A 9,190-nucleotide genomic window follows, 5' to 3' on the forward strand; every position below is an offset into this window, starting at 1 on the left:
AATTATATAAAAAATTAAAAATTATATTTATTTAGAATGAAAAGAAATCTATAAATAAGAAATTCTCATTAAGATATAACTAAGCATACAAACTAACTGACTAATTGGTAGAAACCAGAAACGATTATACTGTATATAATGCACGGCAAGTGTTCTTCTCCCTACGAGAATTCTAACTTAAATCCTTGATACATATCTTTGTGATTTCTGCAGTTAGTTCAACTTAAACTTTTGTTTTTAATCAACGGCACTGAATGTCTTTCTTCCTATTCTATTAGCAACATTCCATTCATTGAATATTAAAAGAGTTTGATCTTATTTGATTAGACTTTAAATTTAGCTGTTTACTCCGATACTCTTTCACGTCTTAGCTGAGCTGACCAAGCTTCAGGTTAATTGCTCTACAATGAGTAGGGCCTAACATATAGACTTCTTTAATAGAATTAAAAACAATAGAAGAAAATGTAAATTGTTACATATTTCACTTCAATGTGTAATTCAATGCTAAAATTATAATACAATAAAGCATTTAATTTATTAATTTTGAACATATGATCTCGCACATCGATGTTGTCTGTCAGACAGATGAATGACAGAGTAATTGATTATCCTATTCTGAGAGGATCAAGAGACTTAGTCCTAGCTACTTTTGATAATACCAAAGTCTTGATATCCAATGGAAATGTCACACATTCAAAGTCATATCACATGTATACATGAAACACATCGGCCGTACACGAGGTTTAGCCAGCAGAAAAGAGGGTAAGGGAAAGGGGAGGGGAAGAAGGAGGAAGAGGAGATAGACAGTAGAGTAGAGAAAGGTAGGATCCCTTTGAATAGCGTACTTATGGCTACTGTATCTTTATGTTTGATGCTGGCGTGCAGTTTTTAGACTGCAAGGCCGTAGTCCCCCGAAGGTCTAAAAGAAAACCTGAGTGTAACGAACACCAAATAATTGAGTGCCGCCACGAAAGTGTAGAAGTTAGTGCGCCACGGAAGTGTAGTTGTTACTAGGAAGACTTTTATAGGCCTATACTTAATACTAATAAAATTGAACGCGAGCACGAATCTTAATACTACTTAACAGCTACTTAACGCACTTAACAACACACATGTTTGCAAAAAACTACTGTCGATACAGAGAAGAGCAGCAATAAGGATTACTCGTGCTTATCGAACAACTCCGACAGATGCAATACTGGTACTGGCTGGACTAATGCCAATACATATCACGGCAAGAAAAACAGTTTGGAATTGGCTTTGCACTAATATTCGGCTACACAGTTACACACAGGAGGATATTGAAAAACGTATTAAAAATAAAATGATTCCAAACAGCTACTGGAATATACCTGATATTATTAAAACATACGAAATTGATAGAACTAGTAATGATATATGCCTCCAACTACACCCAGCAGACATGCATAGCTACGAAATAAGTTTCGATTATAATCCCGAAACAAACAGATACTTTCAGTGGATAGTGTACACAGATGGTTCTAAGCAAGAGTGCGGAGTGGGAGCTGGTGTGTGCATTCAAAACAACAACAATAAGACAATATATCAGGCCAGATTAAAACTTGCTAAACATTGTAGCATTACGCAAGCTGAACTATGGGCCGCGTACAAAGCAATCACCCAAATAAAAGACAACTTAAATAAATACAAGGGTAACATAAAATTCCTTATTGACAGTAAGGTAGTCCTTCATGTCTTGGCAAAAACTGAAAACATCACGCTACTGGGCAAAGAAGTTATTAAAGTAGCACAATATCTCAGTACCACCCGCAATATTCAATTCAGTTGGATACCAGCTCATAAAGGTCATAAAGGAAACGAACTGGCCGATTCTTTGGCCAAAATGGCTGGTACTCTCAAGACGCAGGATACATATACCAGGCTACCAAAATCAACACTGAAAAATTCCTTAAACGAATGGGCACTATTTGAATGGCAAGAAAATTGGAATAATTCTACAACAGGGAGACTTTGCCACCAGTTTATTCCCTCTATTACTAATCGCATCAAGGCTAATTACTACAAACCTAGATCCGAAACCACCCAATATTTAACGGGGCACGGCAATTTTATGGCCTACCTCTACCGCTTTAAGAAGAGAAACACTAATAAATGCCAGTGCGACAATAATAGTGTAGGAGATGCCATTCATTTTATATTCCACTGTGAACGATATGAGGATCAACGCATTCCATTCTACATGGAATGCATTCAAGAAGGTCATAATTGGCCACCGACACTACAAAACATTTTTGATAAGAAAAATCTCTGGAAGTGTTTTGAAAGGTTTATTGAAAACACCAGGGCTCTTCTGCCAGACTTCTACAGGAAAGAAAAAATTCTTGAGAATGAAAACAAGAACAGACAAGATGAGCAGGAAGACAGTGAAAAATCGAAAAAGTGATGTTATCAGCGATTGATTAATCGGCCGTGTAGAATTCTTCTGTACATAGTTTAGTTGTCTAGTATTAGTTTAGTTTTAAATTCTAGATTAAAAAAAAAAATTCCCATTTATATGTATTCCCATTTATGTGTAATCTGTATTATTATATCATAGTAAGCTGATATTTACATTCTCTCTAAGTGTTAAAATTGTAATCTGTTCTTAATGTTATTGTGACATTGCAGTGTTCAAGGCTAGTTTATACCTACCCATAAGTAATGGGTTTTACATTTTACTGTAACCGGACCATTCCTCGCAATTGTTAATCCTGTATAACGGTCTTGTCAACTTTTGTAATTTTGGTTATTAATAATTTCCGATGCAGCGCTCTGAGGTCCTAATAACTTTTTTCAGCGTTACTTTTCCTCTTTTCCTTTATACTTCTCCCTTCAGAACCCTTCCTTCAACCCTTTCTCTTCGTAGTGGGCTAAGTTTGCAAAAGCAGACAGCCCTTCCTCCTCCTTTATTATTATTATTATTATTATTACTTAACAGCTAGACCAGTGTTTCTCAACGGGGGCGATATTGCCCCCATGTGGGCGTTTTTCCATGTTCAGGGGGCGATTAGTAACAATTTATATTTTGGGGGGCGAAAAACAATTTTCTGGGCGATATAGTAAATATTATATTAAGAATAATTAGATATTTTATTCGTTATATCGTACAATAATTAAACAAATAACATTATACTAGTCACTAGTCTATTCAATGCGGTACGAATTTGGCGTTAGCCTTGTCCCTCGGCATCGAAATTTTGTAGTGAAGGGGGCGATACTACGTAACGGTTTTATTGAAGGGGGCGACGATTCGTTAGAGGTTGAGAAACACTGAGTTAGACTGACAGCGCAAAAAGCAAACGAACACAACGACAAACTAGACGAGACGAACGGACCGACAGAAGACAAACGAGCAAGACCCCAAATTTTTTTATTTTTTTATTTTTTTTAACATTAACTTACTCATTAACTAAACTAACCTACCATAACCTAGGACGAACCTAACCAGACGACTAAAGCTAACAAACCCTATGTAATTTAACATAACCAGAAACCAAGCTGAGTCCCTAATCTAACTTACAACTAGGACTAAATTAACTAACCGAATTTAGACTAAAAAAGAAGACAGAAAATTAGAACTAAAATATAAAGTTGAAAGGCAGCTATACACCGACAGTTGAAAGTCATACCACACAAACATTGGATGCTAGTCTCTTTAGGCCCCTTCAGACGAAGCCATTTAAAAACAATTACATTTTTAAATCCTGTAGATTAATTAGGGCCTTCATAAAGGGTCCCACCCATAAAAAAGCAGCACTGCAAACGGTTTGTATAGTTGTCTTCGCCGCTGGTGGCAGTCACAAAAACTGGCATCGCTCATTATTATATTGATACTAGTGAATTGTCGCTTTCACACGTAGTGTCAGTCACACTACTGTTTTCATTGTTTTGTTGTAAATCATTAAATAAGATGTGGACTCGATAGTCTTTCCAAAACCAATGGATGGATCAGAATTTTCTTTCTGTAATTTTTTTTTCTATTTATGGGAAGTATCGTCAATAAACAGTCACCTTCTAACTTCACCTTCTCTCAAAGAAGACTATTAAAAAATCCAGCAACGAGTTTCTTAACTTTCCCGGCAACATTTGGTGGTGCTATCTGTTATCATATTTTATTAAAAAACTTTATACAGTATTTTTAACTATTATAAAATGGCAAAGAGCTTAATTTTGAGGGTATGGATGGATTTTATAAAAAATTGTAAATACTATCTATCTATCTATCCAGTGGCATCCTCTCTACAGAGAGTTGCATTTGATGAACTATTCCCCTCCATGTTTCCCTATTCCAGGCTTTTCTTAAATCCTTTCCAGTCCAGTCCTTGATGTTGTCTTTCCAAGTCTTTCGGGGTCTTCCTCTAGGTCTTGTCAACTGCTAAAGACGGTGATTGAGGGACTGGTGGAGGGCACCAGTCCCTCAATCACCGTCTTTAGCAGTTGTCCTCCTGATCCTCTAGCCAAATGTCCAGCATATCGTACTTTTCTTTGTTGGATATTTATAAGCAACTCTCTCCTTAAATCAACATGGAAGGCAACGGAAAACCACCATGTTCTATTTCTTTTTTCCAAGACTTGATGAACATAGAACGGAGTATAAATGTAAATACTAATAACAAGTAAAATCGTCATTAAGTCTATCTTACTGAAGATACACACGACCCTTTTTATTTCCCCACCTCCTCAACCTTTAATAATCAAAATTTAATAGCATCAACCTCCCTAATAAATAAACATCCTTGCAAAATTTCAGAAATTTTCGTCTAAAAGCACAAGGGTTATAAGCTCCAAACAGGGTAAACAAAATTGTGCCTCCTCACATACACATACCCACACATACACACACATACTAACATCCATACATACCGAAATTACCCCGAGTTTTTGATATTTAGCAAATATTTTGTACATACACTAAACGACTGTGTGAATGCTGACATTCACCGGAGAATGTTGACATTCGCCAGATATCGGTCATTCACAGTAACATATATATGAAATATTTGCTAAATATCATTATTTCTCACTTACACCGGCAAATGTCGACATTCAGCATGAACCGATGGTGAATGTTGAATAAAAATATCTTTATTACGTTAAGACAAAAATAAAACATTTTAATATGTCAAAATAGGAGAAAGGTTTAGTAACAGCGCATGAAAATAAACTTTTGAACCTAAAACGAACAGTACATTCTAAATCATTAAAGAAAATAATACAATAATAAACTTACACATAAATTATGAGTAAGTTTATTATTGTAACTCTAATCACACATAAATTATGTGATTGACGTTATGCGATCTTATTTATTGCAACAACTTAAACTGTTATGGCACTTTGAATTGCACAAGAGTCCCTTGTTTTACAACTGCATTTATTCGTGGAACATTTCTTTTTTGCAATGACAGCGTGTATAGCCTTGCCTCCACTTTTCGAATTAGCTGCAGCTGCTTCTCTCAGCGACATTTCTTGAGAAGAAATCTTATCTATGGAAAGTAACTTTTCTTTACAAATTACGAATTGATTACGTTATTATGTGATTACGAACTGATCTTTAATGACTTTAATGGTGTCTTTTATTCGGATATCGCCGATGCCTTACCGACGACCCCTCGCATCCTCCGCCACTTGAATATTGACAAACCGATTTTCATCTCACGGGATCAAAAGAACAAAAATGGCATCCAGTGACAAAGTAGTTTTCATCAAACCGTTGCCTGGAAAAGAGGTACGACCTTGTCCTACCTCCGGCTATCCACAAAGGATTTGGCGACAGACTGTCGCCTCTCTGTCGACATCGGCTTCTCGGGTGTCGTTTCGACCTCCACCAAAGCTTATCTGTGCTTGTCGACATACACCTGCGATTGTTCGAATGCATAATAATATAACCAAATATTCGGTCTTTCACTGACGTATTTTGTATGTGTCGACATTCACCAGAGAGTATCGACATTCACTAATTTCGATCTTTCACAGTAGCATAAATATATATAGAGCAACAGCATTTTCAATAGATAACAAAGCTAAATAATTTAATCTCTCATTCCCTATTGTCGATCGCAAATATGTTTTGATAAGTTTTAATTTGTTGAACCTTCTTTCAGCTGTTGCTATCGTTACTGGAATTGTCAGCAAAATTCTCAATGCAACCCCACATATTTGCAACTATATTCTGCAAATTGCTTGCTTTTAAAAATTGTAGAGTTTGTAATGGCGAATTGATGTTTTCCGGAAGTAAACTGTTTAGAGATTTAATTTTTTCGAAGAATTCGTTCCGTCAATGTCAATACTATTTTCATTTCACCATTAAGAACCGAATGCAAATCCATATTCTGTGGATTTGCATTCAATTCAAATCGTGTATTTTAATTATATAAAAAAAAGAAATACCAAGTTCGTTAATAAGTTTTTATTTGTTCAAACCTTTCTTCAAGAGATGTTAATATTGTATCTAAAATGATATTGACTATCGTTGCTTTAATAACGCCTATGCTCAGAAAGATTGATACTATTAAATTTTTGTGGTTAAAAGTCAAAGTGTGGAAAGCTAGAGCGGGATCACGGGTAACTTGTCATTTCTCGAGTGGTGTCGGCTTAATGATTTTATACGTTATTAGCATTTTCAATTTTCAAAAAATAAAACGCATCTTTACCCTCAAAATTAAGCTGTAAAATGGCCAAACATTTTTTAAAAAATAAAATCTTATAACAGATGGTATCACACAATTTTAATTATATTGCAGGCAATTCGTCGTTGAACTTTTTTAAGTTTAGACTCTTTTTTTTAACTCTTTCCGCGCTGTGGGCACTAAGAAGGCCTCTTTTAACAAACCCATTATGGGTTCGATCAAGCTCACAATGGGGCGACCGTGTGGTGAGAGACTATAAGTTTAGCTTAGTGCCGTATACTAGATTGTTTCCAGTGTCGCTAGTAGTGCTGTGCGATGCATCGATGTTTTTGTTCGTCGATGCATCGACCTTCCGATGTTTTTGAAACGTCGATCCTGAATCGATGTTAGCAATATGTGAATTTTGATTCATCGATGCATGCAGTTCATTCTTTGTTCCTAGTGTTACCACCTGTTCGGTTTTCACCCGGACAGTCCGGGAATTTCGTAGAAGTTGTGAAATTGCGATGAAACAAAGTTCTTGCAAATATGTTTACAAATTTACACTATTTTAACAGTGAATGAACTCACACTCATTGAAACTCATCCGCAACTCTGTCATGTTAGTCTGTTTACGCCGACTTGTGGAGCGCAACCTGTCGACTTCGAGGCCGGATGGCCGAACGGTCAAGGTGGCAGCCTACCGCTCTGGGGGACCCGGGATCGAATCCGGACGGGTCAAGTAATCCCCAGGAATTTTTCGGGGGGTGGTCTGTTCGGATATGTCGGGCCCCGTCCCTCACTACCCGGTCGCCCCATTGTAGGCCTGGCCGAACCCATAATGGGCCTGCTATAAAAGGCCCTCTTAGTGCCCACAGGGCGGAAATAGTAAAAAAAACCCTGTCGACTTTTTTTTGCAGGTACGATCGTACACGTATCAAATAGAGCTAAGTTATCTGTACCCGTTCTTTCTTAATTTAGGTTACTTACGTTACTCTTACGCAAGTCCCTAGTCCCTAACTGTAACTGATTTAGAACCGGCATGCACGTTATTCTTCGCATTGTAAAATGACATTGCGCATCAGGAACTTCTGTTCGAACAAACCTGGTTTTGTTATTATTATTATTTTTTAAATTGTTTGAGTTTATCTAGATTGAACATCGATGTTCCAATGGGCATCGATCAAGCATCGATGCTTAGGCAAACATCGATATTTGACATCGATGTTAAAATTATAGACATCGCACAGCACTGGCTCGCTAGTGTCAACGAGCAAGGGCATCGCCAAGGGGGGGACAGCTGCCCCCTAGAAATTCGAAAAAATTAGTTAAATGTTAAGTTTTAATTAAAATAATCTCCTCAGGCTTCTTGTAAGTTAAAAAAATGTTTTAATTAAGATATTTCTTCTGCGGTACATAGTAACTAATTAAAACTTTATGAATCGTTTTTATTTTACTTACATACAATTCACATCCTCTATCAATTTATATCATCTTGCTCCCCTGGCCCATTGGCTGGCGACGATCTTGTCAACGAGTAGACTGTCTACACGTAATATCGTTTTTACCGTACAATCTGCATAACTTAATACGGATTAACGTGGGCTAGCACCAGTGATAGCAACTTGTGTATTTTTTTCTCCTTTATACTCTTTCGCTTTTTTTTCATATGACTCCAGTTTGTAAACACTAAGAGGGCCTTTAATCAAATTCAACCTGTGTGCTGGTTGACCAAGGCCACAACGGGACGGCCGGGTGGTGAGGGATGGGTCTCGACTTATCCAGGACACATTAGTCGTAAAAAAACTCCTAGGTTTTTCCAGGAGCGGATCTACATAGGGACTAATAGGGCCTAAGCCCTAGGCCCCCAAATGACAAGGGCCCACAAAAATTGAATTATCATCATAAATTTTTAATATTTTTCATTAACAATGAGTACTTATCGTATAGTAAAAAATAGTTAATAATATAATAATACTGTAATAATGATAATTTATAGTATTATTTGTATTAACAAAAATGGGGCACATTGGACATTATCAATAAGCCCTAGGCCCTAAAAAACCTAGATCCGCCTCTGGGTTTTTCGAACGTCCAGATTCGATTCTGAGCAGTGGCGGATTCAAGGGGCGGGCTACAGGGGCTTAAGCTCTCCCCATTGACATACACACAAAAAAATTAAATTAAATTAATTCTAATAAAGACTAATATTAACAAAAAGCTGGTGTCTGTATGTCCCCTTTCATGTGACTTTCATTTCTTTGGCAAGGTTCGAAATCCTTCTCGAAATAAATTGACGGTTATACAGGGTGTCTCACTAGGAATTGACGCTTTAAAACTGCAAATAACTCCGAAACGCGTAAAAGTAAAGACAAGCTGTAAAAAGCTGAACATGCCTTATTAAATGTCAAACGAATCCACATTACAAAAGGTGTTGAAAGTGTCCTCCCCAACGTCCACACTGGAGACTGTTGGTTAAGGGGCGCCAAAACTACGGCTGGAACTAGAGCCTTAGAGGCTGCGTTCCTTACAAAAATAATTACATGACATTCGAAGCATTG

General features: G+C 36.9%; 1 protein-coding gene across 1 annotated transcript in view; it reads right to left on the bottom strand.

The window, feature by feature from the left end:
• LOC111618958 (protein spaetzle 3-like) overlaps positions 1 to 8,129 on the bottom strand; it is a 39,229-nt gene extending 31,100 nt beyond the window's left edge. The window contains exon 1 of the mRNA XM_023360587.1: positions 8,091 to 8,129. The gene's annotated coding sequence lies outside the window, so the exon portion shown is untranslated. The remainder of the gene's footprint in view (positions 1 to 8,090) is intronic.
• Between the last annotated feature and the right edge of the window lie 1,061 nt (positions 8,130 to 9,190).

The sequence above is a fragment of the Centruroides sculpturatus genome, unplaced genomic scaffold (assembly GCF_000671375.1).
Source record: "Centruroides sculpturatus isolate CEXI.00-Female unplaced genomic scaffold, Cexi_2.0 scaffold66, whole genome shotgun sequence".
NCBI lineage: Eukaryota > Metazoa > Arthropoda > Arachnida > Scorpiones > Buthidae > Centruroides > Centruroides sculpturatus.